The sequence below is a fragment of the Bubalus bubalis genome, chromosome 8 (assembly GCF_019923935.1).
Source record: "Bubalus bubalis isolate 160015118507 breed Murrah chromosome 8, NDDB_SH_1, whole genome shotgun sequence".
Classification (NCBI taxonomy): domain Eukaryota; kingdom Metazoa; phylum Chordata; class Mammalia; order Artiodactyla; family Bovidae; genus Bubalus; species Bubalus bubalis.
In genome coordinates, this window is record NC_059164.1 from 94489943 (window position 1) to 94510952 (window position 21010).

The 21010-nt window shown below is 41.8% G+C and overlaps 1 protein-coding gene and 1 long non-coding RNA gene across 2 annotated transcripts in view; one reads left to right on the plus strand and one right to left on the minus strand.

Moving 5' to 3' along the window:
* MKLN1 (muskelin 1) overlaps nucleotides 1–21010 on the plus strand; it is a 382035-nt gene that overhangs the window by 140268 nt on the left and 220757 nt on the right. The window lies entirely within an intron of this gene.
* The window catches only part of LOC123334871, a 43956-nt gene that overhangs the window by 8597 nt on the left and 14349 nt on the right, over nucleotides 1–21010 (minus strand). The gene's annotated exons all lie outside the window — the stretch shown is intronic.

Below are 21010 nucleotides of genomic sequence, written 5' to 3' on the forward strand. Positions count from 1 at the left end.
AAAAAAGGAAAAAAGAAAAAGCAGTAAGATATGGAGAGGATTGCACTGAATTTCATTTTCTGACTGTTCATTGCTATTGTATAGAAATACAATTGATTTTTGTATATTGTTCTTATATCCTGCCACATTTCTGAACTTGTTTTTATCTTATATTCTTAATCATATGCTTTACTGCTTATCTGTGTTAACTATTATAAAAAATACAAAAATGAACAAGATATGATCCCTATTCTGAAGAAGCTGATAGCCTAATTCAAGAAGTAAGACATAAACTTATTGAGTGAATAATTGCCTATTTCAGCAACGTACAGGAACGTACAGAATTGCCAAATGAACACTACAGATAATTAGAGCTCTAGAAAAGTTCAGGGGATGGAGAGACAATTAAAAGTTGGAGAGTCTGAAAAAACAGAGTAGAAAGGATCTGAAGGCTCACTGATACGAGCCATCCCTATAAACAAACTTTGAATTTCAATATTTGAGAACCCTAAAAATTTCAAGAGATCCCTCCGCTATGGATGACCCTCAGAGTTACCTGTGCAACATATATGTATTATCCAGATTTAATAAATTATATCAACTTGCCATATTTGCTTAAGGTTTTTAAGCTATAAGTAAAACATTTTAGTTACAAAAAAAGGCCCTTTCATTCCATCTGTCCTCAGAGATAGCCAGTCTCTTAAAGATAGTGAGAATCTTTCCCACATATGTTTTTACATTTTTGCTACAAATATATATATATTAGGTGTTTAAACATGTACATAAATGGTGTACATATTTTTCTAGAACTTTTTTCAACATCATGCTTTTAAGATTTATCCATGTGATACTTGTAGAGCTGGTTCATTTTTTATAACATAGTAATAACATACTATGTAGTACTGCAATATAGTCTCATTGTATAAATATTCTAGAATGGATGGTCTATAGGTGGATATTTGTTATGTCTAGTTTTTTGCTATTTCAAATTGCTATATAATTAATGATCTGGCGTATGCCTCCACAAGCTCCTGTATAAGAGTTCTTCTAGGGAATATATCTAGAATAGAAGTTATTAAGGAATAGACTATGCATTCTCAACTTCACTAGATTGCTCTCTAGATTATTCTCCACAGATGCTGAACTACTTCTTACTCTCATCAATGATATATGAGAATTTCTCTCATTTTACAGTCTAACCAACAGTGTCAAGTTTTTTAAAAAAACTACACATATCTGGGTCCTATTTTCACAGATTCTGTTAGGGTAACTCTGGAGTGTGGTTTGAAACAGGTGATACTAAAACCCAGTAATTATGAATAAATTTGTATCATTGAGAGCATCAGCTCTATGTACGTATGCACAGTCTAATATGGTGAAAGGGCCCTAGCACTTTGTTGGTAACATCTATATTGGATAGATAGATTTATCTGCACTTAGATCCTTGAAGATGGGTAGAGAAGTACCACTGCCCAACATATGTTGTAGATGTTGGGTGTATAATTGACCAGCCCACTGACTGGGGACTTAAAGTCCCACCTTTGACAGCTGGGTTGATGGGGGACTATGTTAGCTTTCTGGGAGCTGTCTTGCCTCTTACTAGGTGTGTGGCTGGGTGCCAGTTGTCAGGACTTGCATACATGCCATCGCTTAGGGCAGGGTTCGTGTCAGCGATGTCTGCCAGCCCGCTGGGTGGTGTCACTGTGTGGAGCATTTGTGGCTTTTTCAAAGCCCTGAGGAATCTGAGAAGCAAGTGAGGGAATGCTGCATGAAAACAAAAGGCAGTGGAAAGAGTGACCAGCCAGCAGGCTCCAGCAGGCTAGAACGCTCTGTCCTTGTTATTACTGCTTCATGAAAATGCCGCCGGCTTCCTGGCAAGGTCTGGAAGGTAGAGGCTTCTTGAGAAAACAAGGACAAGCGATGGGTACTTTCAGGCTGGAATCTGATTGCCTGGCTTCCCTGTTTTCCAGTGGAAGCTGCAGGGGGAGGATGGGGAACCCTCTGCCCCTTGGTGGGTTTAGGTTGCTCTTTCCCTGTCTGCTGGCTGCTTTCCTGAGTTTTCTCCTCCCACTCATACGCAGCACAGTTCTGGTCTCAGAGGCCCAGCAGGGCTGGGCTGGGAGAAACACTGGGCGGTGCCCCGGACAGAACTGTTCCTCAAGGAGCCATCTGAAGGTCAGTCTACGGGAGGACAGAGGGCTTCAGCCATAATCCTCCTTCAAGGGGGCTTTGCCACAAAGAAGGGCCTCCTGATCTGGGGCTGTGAGACCAGGGAGAGTTTTCATTCCTTGCCTGCTTTCCTCAAAGCTATTTATGCCCTGGTATCACGCACTCTCACAGCATAGCCTGCCTCAGTTTTCAGAAATGAGGGAGAAGCTCAGGAAAGACAAGAGTTTTCATTAACTCATTATAGGATGGCTACTTGGACTCATTATTTGACTTGTCAGAAGTCAACCTCTGCTTTCCCTCCTGATAATTTGTCAGTGACATATAAAATAATCTAGGTGCAAAACAGGGAAGTACCCAGCATTCTCTTCCTCTCTTGAAAAGAAACTATGTGGATAATGAATAAAAATAGGTCTTTGTGGATACAACAGGGCTGAACTGAGGGTGTGGCTTGCTTGGCAACAGCTCAAGCAAAGTTATTTCTCTTGGTCCCCAAATGTTCTCGACTTTGCTCTGCCTGATAAAGTCCTAAAAGACCAGCTTGAATGTGACCTTTTTTTTTGGTGAAACCTTCCATCGATAGAGTTCCTTCTGGTCCCGTAGCATCTTGTTTTTATAAAAATCATTCATCATGTTGTGTGGCAACTACTAACTTGGAATTACAGCATATTCTATGTGTGTATACATGTGTGTGTATTCCCCCAGCATTTATGGACTGTACTTTAACATAATAGTCTTTTGATACATATTTATTTGATGAATCAGAATTCCTGAGGAAAAAAAAACAATATTCAGCTCTAGTATTTTCTTAATTATCTTGCCTTTTCCTCCTTGGGGTGAAACTGCAAGCAGGTTTAGCTCCACATGGGATAGATAACACGCTAAAACCAAATGGTTTTTCTTTTTTTTAAAGGAACTGCTCCAGCAGGAATGGGTGTTTCAGTTCTATCATTCTATTACAGGTACAGAAATTGTTTCCAGGAAACACTGCCATTATTATCTCTGAAAGGCAAGTCAGTGGAAATTGTTATTTTCCATTTATGGATGGACAAATGGAAGCTTTCTTTCTCATTTACCAATTACAGAATGTGCACTCTGTTCAAAGTACTGTGCTAGGATTTTCATGGGATACAAAGATGGGCAAGACAAGGTTCTTGTTCTAAAGGCGAATTTATAATCTAGTTAGGAGGAAAAAATATTTGTATGCAAAAGTCACTATAACTAGGGAGCTTTTTATCTGAATCATATGAGTGGTCCAAAAAGAAGTACCAAAGGGAATACCGAAGGTAGGCAAAAGAATTTCCAGTCAAAGTAACTGGGGATATCATGTTAGTCAACACAGCATTTAAGATGAATAGATTTTGCGCTCCTTATTCTCTGTTTGGCCCCTGGATTAGTTTCCTGTGACTGCTGTAACAAATTACTAAACTGGGTGGCTAATAACAACATAATTTTATTTTCTCAAAGTTCTGGAGGCCAGAAGCCTGAAATCAAGGCTTTGGCAGGGCCAGGCTCCCTCTGAAGGCTCTAAGGATGAATCTGTTCCTTGTCTCTTCCAGCTTCTGATGGCTTCGGGATTCCCTGGCTTGTGGCCACTTCACGCTAGTTCTGATTCTGTGGACATGCTGCTTCCTCCTCTTCTCTCTCAGAACTCCGCCTGCTTCTCTTTTATTAGGATACATGTGATTGCACTTAGGGCCCATCCATGTAAACTAGGATTCGTATGCTCTTCCACTCGGGATCCTGAACTCAGTCACATCCTTTGCATGTACTATTATTTTCTCAGGTCCCAGGCAGGAGCATGTGGATATATTTTTTCGAGGAGCACTAGGTAGCCCATGACAGCGTCCTATCCTCCTATGCCCTGCTCTGTGCCCCCTGAGGCTGTTATCTACAGATGACTCGCCTGGGCTCCATTGCCCTCTTGCTTACTGTTGGGTTTAGCCAATGGGAGGCATCAGCAAGTATCAAAGGGTAGGAGAAAAAAAGAGGTTGAGGTATTTCTTCTTCCTTCTTCTGCTTTAGCACCAGGTTCTGGCAGCAGCTATGCCCTTTTGCAGCTCGAGCTCCATCAGGACTCTCATAACACCTTTTCCATCCCTTGTCTCTTCAGCCCTGGGCTTCTACTCTCGCTAGTCCTTGGGTGCCTCAATACTTCCTATGCTCCAGAAACCCTGCCTACACCTTTGTAAATAGTGTCTTCATTAAATTATTGTCAAAATCCCAGTGGAGTGTGAGTTTCCTGACTGATACAGACACCAGGAGGCAAAAATTTAATTTTCAGAACACAGATAGACTCAAGTTGCCTCCATCTAAGTTTAAGTAATGACCAGTGGGGACTGGAAGGTGATTCAGCACACAAGACAGCCATAGCAGCTGGGTTATATTGCGGGCTCTTTGGCAGTAAATATCTGTTGCTTTGTGCTCTAATTATCTGCTATTATTGTGACTCTATTCTGTTGCCCTTGCTACTAAGTACTTTCTATTCTTTTCTCTGTCTCACAGTTTCTATTGCTCATGGTTTCTGCTGCTACGTGATGTCGGCTTTCTTCTCTCTGTGAATCTTTTTGTTTCTCCCCGCTGCTGACTCCCTCTTTGTATTTCATATTCAACCCTCCAAAGGGCCTGACTGGTTTGGCTGCTCACCATCAAGTATAGGCAGTTAGGAAGAACTTCCTCTGACACGTTGTCATATGAGCATAAGTGTACTGCTCTAGGGTAGGTGCCTGCTCCTAGACTAAACGGTTTTGTTTGAAATGGCAGAATAAATTGAAACACAATTCAGTGTTCTGTCAATTAGATATCCATGAGAAGTGGTGTGGATCACAATAAACTGTGGAAAATTCTGAAAGAGATGGGAATACCAGATCACCTGACCTGCCTCTTGAGAAACCTTTATGTAGGTCAGGAAGCAGCAGTTAGAACTGGACATGGAACAACAGACTGGTTCCAAATAGGAAAAGGAGTATGTCAAGGCTGTATATTGTCACCCTGCTTATTTAACTTCTATGCAGAGCACATCATGAGAAACGCTGTGCTGGAAGAAGCACAAGCTGGAATCAAGTTTGCCAGGAGAAATATCAATAACCTCAGATATGCTTATGGCAGAAAGTGAAGAGGAGCTAAAAAGCCTCTTGATGAAAGTGAAAGAAGAGAGTGAAAAAGTTGGCTTAAAGCTCAACATTCAGAAAACAAAGATCCTGGCATCTGTTCCTGTCACTTCATGGGAAATAGATGGGGAAACAGTGGAAATAGTGTCAGACTTTATTTTTTGGGGCTCCAAAATCACTGCAGATGGTGACTGCAGCCATGAAATTAAAAGACGCTTACTCCTTGGAAGGAAAGTTATGACCAACCTAGATAGCATATTCAAAAGCAGACATTACTTTGCCAACAAAGGTCCATCTAGTCAAGGCTATGGTTTTTCCAGTGGTCATGTATGGATGCGAGAGTTGGACTGTGAAGAAAGCTGAGTGCCAAAGAATTGATGCTTTTGAACTGTGGTTTTGGAGAAGACTCTTGAGAGTCCCATGGACTGCAAGGAGATCCAACCAGTCCATTCTAAAGGAGATCAGCCCTGGGTGTTCTTTGGAAGGAATGATGCTAAAGCTGAAACTCCAGTACTTTGGCCACCTCATGGGAAGAGTTGACTCATTGAAAAAGACCCTGATGCTGGTAGGGATTGGGGGCAGGAGGAAAAGGGGATGACAGAGGATGAGATGGCTGGATGGCATCACCGACTAGATGGACGTGAGTTTGAGTGCACTCCAGGAGATGGTGATGGACAGGGAGGCCTGGCGTGCTGCGATTCATGGGGTCCCAGAGTAGACACGACTGAGCGATTGAACTGAACTGAACTGAGAAGCGGTTATGGGTGTGGCAAGCATTCTGACACTTCCCAGGGTGGTTATCAAAAATCACAAGTCCTTCTGTTTCCCAGTTCAATAGCAGAGGCATGGTGGTCTCTGAAAAGTACAACACATGTTTGGAAAAAGCAAGCAGCCCAGAATAACTAATGGTGTAATTAAAATAGAGAAACATTATCATTGGCATTAAAGCTGGAAATGTAGGTCACAACAGTTTGTGGAGGGCCTTGAGTGAAGATTTGTTTTAGAAGGAACTTTAAACATTATTTTATGTTCAGTGAAAAGTTACTGAAGGTTTTTTGAAAGTGGGAGAGCAAGATAAAATCAGTTTTTAGGGCTATTTATCTGATGGCAGTGGTATTCAGATTGGATCAGAAGTAGGAAAATGTGGAAACAGAAAGACAAATTAGGAAGGTGTTATAATAGCATAAGTTAGAATAATGGGGAACCAAGCCAGAACAAGACCGGGAAGAAAGGGGACGTTCTTGTAAGAACTTCAGAGCAAGAGTAGATTTAGGATTGAGGCTGGTTTTGAGCCATTGGTTCAGAATATTTTTACTATCAAGGGTGGCGGTATGTATTTGGAGGAATACATGAAATCTATCAGACATAGTAATAAGACTGACAATATGTTTACCAGCTATTATCTTTTAGAATACATTTTTTGGAAGCTTGGCATTGAGCCAAGGGAGGGTAGGACCTGGTGGTTCCACTGAGAGAAATTGAGTCTGAATGTCTTAGCCTATATTTTCTAGAAAAACAGACCTCAAAGCAAGAATTAACGCTAATGTTTTATTTAGAAGATGTAATCCTAGGGCAGTAAGAGTGAGAGAAAAAGGGAAGAGAGGCTGAGAAAGCGAGGAAGTGATGCAAGGTGATGTTTGAACAATCTACAGAGGCGGCAGGTGCACCTGCCTGTGCATGCAGAATATCTCTAGACATTCTGCATGGCAAAAACACGCTCAGGTAAGTTCTTGGGACAGAGAAAGTAAAAGTAACCCATCTTCATGGTTCTCTTCCATCTCCTATTTCCCAGTGATCAAACTGTACCACACCAAGAGTTTCTTTCCTCATACTTCTAAGTTATGTCATATGTTCCTACTAATAGTCTCTTAGGGAGCCACAGCCAATGCTCTATGGCATGGCCTCTAGTCCTAGTTGAGGAGTAGAGAGAGAAGCCAGAAATTCATGGTGTGTGGCTGATGAGCCTAGTTGCTCAGTGCCAACCAAGGGGGAGGGCCAGGCTGGGAGAGTGGCAGATAAGCTCCAGCCCCAGGTAGCAGGATTCCGTGTACCCAAACAAAGCAAGCTAGCTGCAGTCGTGGCTGATACAGAACTGGAACCACCTCCAGGAAGATAGTGTTCTGAGGGTTACAGAAGGAATAATCAAAGACAAGTACATTCCTAGACAGCATAGAATAAATGAGTCTCAATATGGGCTCTGGAGACTGGCAGAGCTGTGCTTAAGTCACAGCTGTATATGATCTTAGGCAATTTACTTAATCTCTTTAAGCCAGTTTCTTTACTCACAATATGGGGATGATGATACTATATAGCTCATGCTTGTAAAGTATTTGGCATGATGCTTGGCATACAGTAAATGCTAAGTAAATTATGGCAATTACAGTCATTAATATCATTCTTGGATGACTGCGTAATCTTCCCAATGCTTTCTTTTCTCCTGGCTGACTCTGCCATGTGCTGCTCCTAAATCTGTCTTGAGCAGGTTGGGTGGCTTGAGCTTGAGTCCTTTGTTACTCTCAGGGCCAGCTAGCTGTGGATCACTCCACACTTCGGGTCATGGAGCCCCACTGAAGTGACTCCCTAAGGTCCTGACACATTAAGCCCTAAGAAAGTAGCACCAATAACCCATCACCTTTGGTATGTAGATAGGACATATGTTATATAACCATTTGCTTTTAAACATTTTTTTTCCCTTCAAAATAGAAAAATAATGTTGCCTTGGTGCCCCAAGACAGCACAGTCAAATACATAATAATTGCTAGCTCCACATTATAAAAAGGTTCCTATTAGACTTTGAAAACAGAAAAGATCACTCTTACACAAATGGCATTTGATGGGACATCATCTCTAAATTGGAGAAGGCAATGGCACCCCACTCCAGTATTCTTGCCTGGAAAATCCCACGGACAGAGGAGCCTGGTGGGCTGCAGTCCATGGGGTCGCTAGGAGTCGGACACGACTGAGCGACTTCCCTTTCACTTTTCACTTTCATGCATTGGAGAAGGAAATGGCAACCCACTCCAGTGTTCTTGCCTGGAAAATCCCAGGGACGGGGGAGCCTGGTGGGCTGCCGTCTCTGGGGTCGCCCAGAGTCGGACACGACTGAAGCGACTTAGCAGCAGCAGCAGCATCTCTAAATTATATATATCAAAATGTCTTTGTTCCCATAAATTGAAATCCTTTTGACTTTTCATAAGCGTATTAAATTCCAAGAGGAACACATATCTAAAGTTTGCAGGACAACAACAAAAACAGACGTATCACTCTTTTATTCAAAACCCCATATCACTCAGAATAAAAATTGAATATTTACCAATGGCCTTTAATGACCTATGGGCTCTAGTCTTCAGTTATTGGGCCTCATCTTTTAATAACTAGGAGGCAGGAGAGCATACTCGGGTACTTAAGAGCACCAAATGTCTCTAGAAACTAACTACCTGAGTACCAGTTCCATCTCTATCATTTGAGAATTATGTGATTTGGAGACAGTTATTTAACCTTCCTGTGTCTCAGTTTCCTCATCTGGAAAAGAGAAAAAAACAGCACCCCTGTCACAAGTTGTTGGGAAGACTAGTTAATATTTTTAAGTGCTTAAAATAGTGCTACTAGTGTTAGTTACTCAGTCGTGTCTGACTCTTGGTGAGCCCTCTGGCTGTAGCCTGCCAGGCTCCTCCCTCCATGGGATTTTCCAGGCAAGAATACTGGAGTGGGTTGCCTATCTAAGTGTTAGATAAATAACATACTTCCTCTTCTTCATTATACTCCAGCCACAATGGCCTCCTTTCCATGCCTCCAGAAGGCCAAGCACACTCCTGCCCAAGGACCTTTGTATTTGTTGTCCTCCCAGATGGCCCCATGCCCAAATTCTTCTCCTCCTTCAAGTCTGCTCAACTATCACCTTTTAAAGGATGACAGCCCTATTTAAAATAGCAATCTCCTCCTGTACACCCCTGCTTTGTTTTTCTCATTGGCACTTATCTACTTTAATACTCCATACAGTTTTCATATTTACTTGTTTTTCATCTGTCTCCTCCAATTGGAAGATAAACAAGGGCAGAAATATTTATTTTATCCTCTGATGTATCTCAAGCGCCTTGACCATTGCATGTGCTAGATGCTCGATACTATTTTTGGAATGAATGATGCACTGTTTTCAGGTAAAGAGTCCACATATTCTGAACACTGATTTGTAAATGAGATTCCTATGCAAATGCAAAAGTTGTTCTCTTAGGTTGAGTAGATAAAATCTCCTTCCCGCAATATTTTTTAAGAAGTTAATTAGCAAACCTTTTTTTTTTTCCCCTTAAATACAATAAAGGTAAATTTTAGCTGAAACTTAGGTAAAGCTACCTTAATTAGAAATGAGCATATTCTGAATTAATAAAATTGATCAACTCCTGATTAACTGCTAGTGGACGCTGGCACAGTCATTTATCTAACATGACCTAGAAGTCATGGCCTGTCATCAGGATATGAAAAGAAGAGAACTAGTAAACACTTGGTCTAGGTTAGATAAGCTGCTGGGTCAAACCTATGAGGAAAATATTATCATCCCCATAGTATAGATAAACAAAACAAGGCCACAGAGGCCCCAAATCACATACCTGATAGGTGATAGAGCCCATATACAAAGTACTGGCTTGCAAAATCCATGCTCCTTCTAGTGTCTCACTTTGAGCCTCAGATTTCACATTCATATGTAGTAATATTACTGGGCTTCCCTGGTAGCTCAGCTGGTAAAGAATCCACCTGCGATGCAGGAGACCTGGTTGATTCCTGGGTCAGGAAGATCCCCTGGAGAAGGGATAGGCTACCCACTCCAGTATTCTTGGAATTCCCACTCCGGATTCTTTATGCAGATGGTAAAGAATCTACCTGCAGTGTGGGAGACATAAGAGACTGGGATCGATCCCTGGATTGGGAAGATCCCCTGGAGGAGGGCATGGCAACCCACTCCAGTATTTTTGCCTGGAGAATCCCCATGGACAGAGGAGCCCGGCAGGCTGCAGTCCATGGTGTCACAAAGAGTCGGACATGACTGAGCAACTAAGCACAGGACAGCACAGCACAGTAACATTACTAAGGCACAGTTATTATGACAATGAAAATAATATATGTATAGTAAAACACTCAATAAATGATGGTTTTTTTTTTTTAATGGTTATACTTTGGCAATGACGAGGAGATTTATCAGAGCCTCTCCAGGGCTAAATATGTGAGCCCCAACTTACCTGGACAAGCGAAGTGGGTCTTATGGGATAGATTAGTGGAGAAGTAACATTTTAAGAAGAATTTTCAATTTAATGCAAATTTAAATACTTACTGTACTTTTATTTGCTAAGTTGACTTTGCTCAGTCACTCAGTCATGTCTGACTCTTTGCTACCCCGTGGACTGTAGCCCACCAGGCTCCTCTGTCCATGGGATTCTCCAGGCAAGAATACTGGAGTGGGTTGCCATTTCCTCCTCCAGGGGATCTTCCCAACCCAGGGATCAAACCTGTTTTTCCTGCACTCCTGCATCGGCAGGTAGCTTCTTTACCACTGAGCCACCAGTTTCCCTATAGTTGACTTTATGGACTCTAATTAATGAAATTTGAGACAGTTCGATCACCACAATTCAATCAGTTGTATCAAAAGAAAAACTCACATATTCAAAGTGATTTGAAAAGTTGGGAGGGAGAGGAAAGAAGAGATAGGGGAGAAATGGGAAAAAACAAATCTTTACAGAAGAATGCCAGCTCATAAATGTTGAATAATTGATGAGGGTTAAGAGAAGGCAATGGCAACCCACTCCAGTACTCTTGCCTGGAAAATCCCACAGCGGAGGAGCCTGGTAGGCTGCAGTCCATGGGGTTGCTACAGTCGGACACGACTGAGCGACTTCACTTTCACTTTTCACTTTCATGCATTGGAGAAGGAAATGGCAACCCACTCCAGTGTTCTTGCCTGGAGAATCCCAGGGACGGGGAAGCCTGGTGGGCAGCCATCTATGGGGTCACACAGAGTCAGACACGACTGAAGCGACTTAACAGCAACAAGAAGAAGAACACTGTTGTACAATTCTCAATATAATAACTTATTCAATCAAGGACTATCAGTGGATGATAAAACCTTTGGGTAAAGGGTAGATGGGTGTCATGGGCTGAATTACGTTTCCCAAAAAAGGTATGTTGAAATCTTACCCCCAGCCCTCAGAATGTGATCTTATTTGGAAATAGTTTTGTTGCGATGTAATTAGTTAAGATGAGGTCATACTGTAGAAGGGTGGGATCCTAATCCAATGACTGGTGTCCTTGTAAGAAGATATGGGGACACATGGAGAATGCCACAGGATGATGGAGGCTGAATTGAAGTGCTGCAGCTACAAGCCAAGGAATGTCTAGGGCTAAAAGAAGCTGGAAGAGTCAAGAAAGGATTCTCCTCTAGAGTTTCAGAGGGAGCCTACCAACACATTGTTTTCATACTTCTTGTCTCCAGACTATGAGACAATAAATTCCTGTTGTTTTAAGCCAGCCAATCTGTGGGTTCTTTGTTACAGCAGCCCTAGGAAATTAATACAACGGCAAGCAGGACAGACAAAGTACACCAAAGTATCACCTTCTTTAGTTGAGAGAGAAAGCTTTCCAAAGGAGAACTGTCAGTTACCACTTAATCAGGTGACAAACTTAACTTCACTAATAGTGGGACAATCTGACATGTATACCTCCTGATATTATGCAATAAGAGGTAAACAATATCATTTTGATAGACTGAGTGCAATAGGCACATGTCTTGTAATGTGACTTTGCAGCAACTCCAATCAAGAGGTAGTTGATTTATTGACCACTTGAGTCTAGGCTGGCTTCGTTACCTTGTTACCTAATTGATATTTTGGGCCAAACTCTTTTGTTGTGGGGGGCTGTCCTGTGTATTTCAGGATGTTCAGCAGCATCCCTGGCCTCCATCCACTTGATGCCAGTAGCACTCCGAGTCATGACAATCAAAGGTATCGCCAGGCATTGCTAAATGCCTACCTCAGAGCACTGGACTCGAGAGACAGAATCAAATGCAATGTATGGACTTTATTAAGTTCTTGGATAAAAAAGAAAAGATGGTTATAAAAGATATTTTGAAGATTAGAAGAATTTGAATGTGGAATTAAAGATATTGAATCATTAATTTTCCTAGGTCTAAAAATAGTATTGCAGTTATGTTGCTGCTGCTGCTAAGTTGCTTCAGTCGTGTCCGACTCTGTGCGACCCCAGAGACGGCAGCCCACCAGGCTCCCCCGTCCCTGGGATTCTCCAGGCAAGAACACTGGAGTGGGTCGCCATTTCCTTCTCCAATGCATGAACGTGAAAAGTGAAAGTGAAGTCGCTCAGTCGTGTCCGACTCTAGTGACCCCATGGACTGCAGCCTACCAGGCTCCTCCATCCACGGGATTTTCCAGGCAAAAGTACTGGAGTGGGGTGCCATTGCCTTATCCGGCACTTATGTAGGAGAATGCCTTTATTCTTAGGAGATGTATGCTGAATTATTTTGAGTGAAACCTCATAAAGTATTCAGCTTACTTTCAAATGCATCAGTGGATAAAAGTGTATGTTTATAGAAAGAGATAAAGGAAAGGTGACAAAGTGTTAACAATTGGTGAATCTCGGTGAAGAGTATAGGGTCATTCATCATATCATTCTTTTGAGTTACATGGTTTGAAAATATTCAAAATGAAATGTTGGGGGTAAAAAGTGTTAGTCTCACCTCCACTGAGTGACTCTTTACTGACTTAATATGATACAAAGAGCAGGCTTGTTCTAAATAAATCTTGTGTTGTGTTCTAAATAAATCTTGTGTTCTAAATCATTCTGTGTTGCCTGGATAAAGAGTTAGCTCATACCAGTTTGGAGCGGGGTTGGAGCTGTGGGAGGGGGCTTCTCGCAGCCTAAGGAACTATACACAAGCCCAGCTTCTCATGTGACTACTGGCTTTCTTTCTCTTGCGTAACACCCCACAGGACCAAAAGTCAATGGCTGGGCAGCTTGTGTGTGTTTCCCAGACAACTCTGGTAAACAGCTTGCACCAAAATCCAGGTTAAAGTAAAAGTGAAGTTGCTCAGTCGTGTCTAACTCTTTGTGACCCCATGGACACCAGGCTCCTCCATCCACGGGATTTTCTAGGCAAGAGTACTGGAGTGGGTTGCCTTTTCCTTCTCCAGGGAACTTCCCGACCCAGGGATTGAACCCAGGTCTCCCACATTGTAGACAGTCGCTTTACTGTCTGAGCCACCAGGGAAGTCTCCAGGTTGCCTGATGCCAAAACAGTCTGGATATTCCTTTCACTGATAAGGCTACTCTCAAATTTGCTGTATACCAGAAGGAGACCAAAAGAGGGGCAGAATTCCCTTCTCTGGAAAACCATTCTGTGAGGCCAGCAGGTCAGCCAGGGACACTAAGAGAATGGGGTCTCTCGGCTCTCCCTTTTGTTAAAGATATTGTGAATTTTCTCTTTCCAAAGTAAAATCTAATTATTTTTCATTTTATTTATTTATTATTATTTAAAAAAATTTTTGGCTCAGACAGTAAACAATCTGCCTGCAATGTGGGAAATCCAGGTTTGATCCCTGGGTTGGGAAGATCCCCTGGAGAAGTATCCTTGCCTGGAGAATTCCATGGACAGAGGAGCCTGGGGCTCCTGGTGCTACAGTCCACGGGGTCCTAAAGAGTCAGACACAACTGAGCGACTAACATGTTCACTTTCACAGTCTGTGAGACCTTAGTTCCCCCACAGGAATTGAACCCATGTCCCCTGCATTGGAAGGTGAAGTTTTAACCACTGGACCACTAGGAAAGTCCTCCCAATCCAGTTTTTTTAACCTATACTTACGATGTAGTAAAATGCAAATCATGCCTTGGTACACTAACGCTTAGGTAACTGTAAAGAGACCCATCTTGTAAGACAGCTAATATTGAAAACATAGACAAAACTCAGAAACCAAAAAGGAAAGTGCTAATAAATGCTTTAGTGTAAAATACCTGAAACTTTTTAATGGTAAAAACAAATATGACACGAGCAACAAGAAAATACTATAAATTGAGCCAAAAGACAAATGGCACAGAAGGAAATAATTAGTTGTAACACAACACAAAGGGTTTATTTTGTTACTGTATAAAGAGATCTTACAGTTTAACAAGGAAAAAATGAACAGGAAAAAGGGCAAATAATATGAACAGGTATTTCATAAAGAAAATAAGAATGGCAAAACTACTTGGAAAAAAATACAATTTCATTAGTGCTTAGAAAAATGGAAATCATAACAATGTGATACCATCTTTATCTACCAGATTGACAAAAACTTGGAAGTTTGATAAAACTTCATTTAGACAAGGGTATAAGTGAACTTTTACTGTTGGTGGAAATGGAACAATTGTTTGGAGGTTACAATTTGGCAACATCTAACCCAATTTTTAAATCTATATATACTTTAACCTAGCAACTTCAGTTACAGGAATTTATCCTAAGATAGAGCAATATAAATTTCCAATGACACATGTATAAAAATGTAGAAACACTGTTTATAGTAACAACCAGAAATTATTTAAATGTTCATCAATGGGGCAGTGGTTAAATAAATTATGGCACATCCAATGATTAAAAGATCTTAAGATCTGTATGTGCTGACATGGAAATATTTCTGATACATTATTAAATGAATAAAACAGGGTATAGGTAATTAGGAAAAACTCACTCTTTCTCCTCCGTCTCCTTCACTATCAATCACATTTACAACACTTCTGACATCAGATACGTGGGAAATTTCCCCACATCAAGCAATTCTCTATGACATGAGCTGGGTGTCCTACAATTTAATACAATCTTGACGCAAGGGCTTCCCTTGTGGCTCAGTTGGTAAAGAATCTGCCTGCAATGCGGGAGACCTGGGTTTGATCCCTGGGTTGGGAAGATCCCCTGGAGAAGGGAAAGGCTACCCACTCCAGTATTCTGGCCTGGAGAATTCCATGGGCTGTATAGTCCATGTGGTCACAGAGTCAGACACAACTGGGTGACTTTGGCTTTCACTGACACTATTTACCTGGACACTATCGCACAGGTTAAAGGCTCAGTTCTATGAGGTTGCCCCCCACTTCAGATTAACCAGGTTCCCAGATTATCCATGATTTCTGTCTGATTTGGCTACAAACTGGAGGTTCCCAAGATCTCCTACCTCTTGGATTGCATTATTTGCTAGAACAGCTCAAAGAATTAAGAGAAACAGTTATGTTTATCAGTTTATTACATAACAAAGTGTAATGTAAAGGATCCAGATGAACAGCTAGATGACAAGACACATGGGAGAAGGTCTGGGAGGGTCTGAGGGCAGGAGTGGTTCATCCTCCCACTAGGTGGGTGTGTTCACCTGTCTGGAAGCACTCCAAACCCCATACTATTGAGATTTTTATAGAGGCTTCATCACAGAGGCATGATCAATTAATTCCATTTCTATTCTTTTTTCCCTGCCTCTCTGGAGAATGGGTGATGGGGCTGAAAATACCAAGCTTCTAATCCTGGCTTGGTCTTTCTGGGGACCAGGCCTGATCCAGGAGCCATCCAATAGCTCACCTCACTAAAAGAAACTACAAACCCCCAGGAAATTCAAAGCTATTTAGGAACTCTATGTCAGGAAGCAGGGTCGAAGACCAAATATCAGAACAAAAGATGCTCCCAGTATTCTTATCACTTAGGGTTTAGTAGCTCTGTGCTGGAACTGGAGCACAGGTCAATGTATATATTTTCTATTATCTCACAATAGGATACTATATATTTGTATATTTTATGATCTGCTTTGTGGGAAAAACACATATATAATATGTTTATGTGGAAAAAATATACATGAAATAGTTGACAGCACTTACCTTGGGATAAGCGACTCTTGAGAGTCCCTTGGACAGCAAGGAAATCAAACCAATCAATACTAAAGGAAGTCAACTCTGAATATTCATTGAAAGGACTGATGTTGAACCTTCAATACTTTGACCACTTGATGTGAAGACCCAACTCATTGGAAAAGACCCTGATGCTGGGAAAGATTAAAGGCAAAAGGAGAAGGGGGCAGCAGAGGATGAGATGGTTAGATAGCAATGGACATGCATTTTAGCAAACTCTGGGAGACAGTGGAGGACAGGGAAGCCTGGCATGCTGTAGTCCATGGGGTCACAAAGAGTTGGACATGACTTAGTGACTGAACAACAGCAACAAAAACTCTAGATAAAAGTGGAAAGATTTTTCTTTCCATTTTAAGGCTTTTTGAAGTTGACTTTATTTTCATTAGTGGTGTTTTCAGTTCAGTTCAGTCGCTCAGTCATGTCCGACTCTTTGTGACCCCATGAATTGCAGCACACCAGGCCTCCCTGTCCATCACCAACTCCCGGAGTTCACTCAGACTCACGTCCATCGAATCGGTGATGCCATCCAGCCATCTCATCCTCTGTCATCCCCTTTTCCTCCTGCCCCCAATCCCTCCCAGCATCAGGGTCTTTTCCAATGAGTCAACTCTTCGCATGAGGTGGCCAAAGTACTGGAGTTTCAGTTTTAGCATCATTTCTTCCAAAGAACACCCAGGACTGATCTCCTTTAGAATGGACTGGTTGGATCTCCTTGTAGTCCAAGGGACTCTCAAGAGTCTTCTCCAACAACACAGTTTAAAAGCATCAATTCTTCGGCGCTCAGCCTTCTTCACAGTCCAACTCTCGCATCCATACATGACCACTTGGAAAAACCATAGCCTTGACTAGACGGACCTATGTTGGCAAAGTAATGTCTCTGCTTTTCAATATGCTATCTAGGTTGGTCATAACTTTCCTTCCAAGGAATAAGAGTCTTTTAATTTCATGGCTGCAGTCACCATCTGCAGTGATTTTGGAGCCCCCCTCAAAAATAGTCTGACACTGTTTCCACTGTTTCCCCATCTATTTCCCATGAAGTGATGGGACCAGATGCCATGATCTTAGTTTTCTGAATGTTGAGCTTTATGCCAACTTTTTCACTCTCCTCTTTCACTTTCATCAAGAGGCTTTTTAATTCCTCTTCACTTTCTGCCATAAGGGTGGTGTCATCTGCATATCTGAGGTTATTGATATTTCTCCCTGCAATCTTGATTCCAGCTTGTGCTTCTTCCAGCCCAGCGTTTCTCATGATGTACTCTGCACAGAAGTTAAATAAGCAGGGTGACAATATACAGCTTTGACGTACTCCTTTTCCTATTTGGAACCAGTCTGTTGTTCCATGTCCAGTTCTAACTGTTGTTTCCTGACCTGCATACAGGTTTCTCAAGAGGCAGGTCAGGTGGTCTGGTATTCCCATGTCTTTCAGAATTTTCCACAGTTTATTGTGATCCACACAGTCAAAGGCTTTTTACTTTTACACTTAAAAAATATACACAGATCGTGCCTTGAAACAGCTTTTAAAATGTCAATCAGTGCCCCTTCTGATACTTCTGAAGAAAATATTTAAATTACTGAAGCAAGATGAGGCTGTGGATAGATAAATATGTATGAGGATGCAAACATGTCAGTAGTATCAAGCCACTTCAACTGGCTGTATGATTTTTCGAATCCAGCTAGGCTGGATCAGTGCAGTTAGCAACTTTCTTAAGCAGCCTAGAGCCATTCAGCTTTCTAAAACTGCACAGGCCATGCCTTTTAGCAAGATTCCTGTTGGAAAGCCACAGTAGCCAGCAAGGGGAAAAAAATGCGACAGGAGATTTTCTTTCTCCTTCTCTCCTGAGTTTTTTTCAGAAATGTTGAAACTAAGATATAAACATGACTCAAAAGTACTGAGATATGGGGAAAATTTGCAAAGGTGTTCAGATGATTCTTGCTTTTTTATAAAAGCACCACATTCGCGTCTGGCTGAGTCTCTTTAAGACACCCCAGGTAATAATCTGAGAGGATAGCCTCTATCAGGGGAACATTTTCTGTTCCCAGTGAAGTGGCACATTTAGTTCCTGGTACAGGCTCACTTAATTCCTATTAGTCATTTCACAGCAGTATCTTGGGAAGAAAAAAATCTCAAATACTTTTGGGTGATTTCACAAGTAAATTAAAGACAGTCCCTCTTTTCTCACAGTTCCCATTTGTTTACAAATTTCAAGTCAGTAAAACATGTTTGCCTTTGTGGATATTTCTCTGCTGATGTACCTACCTGGTTTCCACTCTACTTGGGTACCTAGATTTATGGCCACAACATAGCAGGTGGATCCTGGACCACACAGCCTGGTTTCCCATTGAATTGATGGTGAAATTTTAATTTCTTGGTCTGTGATTTGAAGGTTGTTCTGGGACACTGCTTAGAAACACAGGTCACTGTAAGTAAGACACTGGATCTGATCAAGGTTGGTTTGTTATTTTCTATGTTGTTTAAGGACGTTAGATGAATGCTTAAATTTGTTATTGAAGAGTTGCCATGAATGCTGAAGATGCCCATACGGGATTATTATTGTAGGTTGGTTTGTGACAGCTGGTCTTGATTTAGTTATTTCCTCAAGAAGACACTTTGAACAATTATTTAAATGCCTCCCCTCTGCAATTACAATAATAACGATGATGATGATTTTGCAACTGAATATGTAATTCAGGATGCATACACTCAACTACTGTTTTTAGCTTGCTTCTCTTTCTACATTGATGTCAGCTGCTGTTGTCAGGATGACTGAAGATCAGAGAACCATTTTTATATTGAGGGTCACCAAACTACATAAAAAAAAAAAGTAAGAGAAGGGCAACACAGGAAGTTCTAAGAAAAATAATGATTATAGTTAGTATTTAAGGAGTGCTAAACTATGAGCAAGTATTTTTTTTCTCCTTGGAGAGAAAAATTTAGTATTTTCAGAATTTATCTGCTTTTAAAATGAACACATTTCTTATTTAATAATTATAAATATCTGACAATGGTTTTGTTCTATAGCACAGTCAACGAAGGAGCCACAAGTGAGAAATATGGTGAAACAGATGAGGGAGGTGTGTGTTGCCGATAACCAGGAGACAATATAGAGTAAAAGAAATGGAGTCAGATGCAGAAGGACAGGAAGATGCAGAGGGTCATATAGATAAATGAGGGGTAAGAGGAATAAAAAAGACAGTAATAGGGCGGGAGAACAGGTGAAGGAGATAGGTAGGTAGGAAGAGAGAGGAAGTGGAAGAGAAACATGAATAAAGAAAGAGGAGACAACAGACTGAGTAATCTGAGGGATTAAAAAAAAAAGCATCTAAGTTTGTTTTTAAGATGAATGTGGGATCTGTAGAACATGGCATTTCCACCACCATCACCTGTTACCAATTCTCTGAAATACTGATCAACGACTGCTCACAATTCTAAGCACTAAAATCACTTTAATTGTAGACATGGTGGATAAGGTGGGAAAGTTGACATGGAAACCTTATAAAATGGATATCCAAGCTAGGTGCCATTGCAGTGTCTGGTTGCTGGAGGCTGCCTTCTCAGGAGAAACCCCAAAGGGAGGAGGAGAGCTCAGCTGTTAGTTTTAAGCAGCTTCTGGCCTGCCACTCTCCTGAGGCTTAACGGGAAAAAGTTTTCGACCTTGACTGCACAAAGAAATGTGCTCATCAGAGAATCCCACTGTAAGGCCGGTTATTGTGGGGAGCTATCGGAGAAGGCGATGGCAGCCCACTCCAGTACTCTTGCCTGGAAAATCCCATGGACGGAGGAGCCTGGTGGGCTGCAGTCCATGGGGTCGCGAAGAGTTGGACACGACTGAGTGACTTTACTTTTACTTTTCACTGTCATGCATTGGAGAAGGAAATGGCAACCCACTCCAGTGTTCTTGCCTGGAGAATTCCAGGGACGGGGAGCCTGGTGGGCTGCCGTCTCTGGGGTTGCACAGAGTCGGACACGACTGAAGCGACTTAGCAGCATGAGAGCTGCTATTAGAGAGCAACATTAAAATGGATAAAATTAGGTCAAAGGCCAGAGGTGCTCAAACTTTGTACTATATGTTTAGTAAGTGGCATTGCTAAACACTGATCCTAGAAGTGGGGGGAGAAGATAATTTTGAACTTATTTGGAAATATACAGGAAGAAAACAAATCAAAATTATCAACATGGTAAGAAAGTCTGTATAAAAATCTACATTTGAGAAATAATTTGACCTGATTCCAACATCTGGTGTCTCTTTGAAGACAAGCTTCTGTTGATGTGCTTAGATGGATCTAAGATGGGGAACCAGGAGAAATAGTTGGCTTCTTTTCTGCTTGTTTGTTGTACTCTATAGCTCAGTTCAGTCCCCTGTCCCACTGGGCATTCCTATGTTCCCTTACTTTTTGACCTATTCGAGTTCTATTCTCTTTGTGGAGCCTCCTAGAATTGCTATTGCCATGCTCTCCTATTTTTGTCATTCCCCAGTTCCCTCTATCCAGTTCTCATTTTTTCAGTAACACTGGAACTTATATAACCCGATCACCTATGCTTCCCTGGTAGCTTAGACAGTGAAGAATTTGCCTGTAATGCAGGAGACCTGGGTTCAATCCTTGGGATGGGAAGATCCTCTGGAGAAGGGATAGGCTACCCACTCCAGCTGGTGACTCAGATGGTAAAGAATCCGCCTGCAATGCGAGAGACCTGGTTTCGATCCCTGGGTCAGGAAGATGTCCTATGAGAAGAGAATGGCTACTGCGCAGAAGCGCGCCGGCCACGGCGGACCACACAGAAGCACAGCTGAGAGGAGCTATCCCACGGGTGGTGACTGAGAGTGCCAGGCTCTGACGGCGCA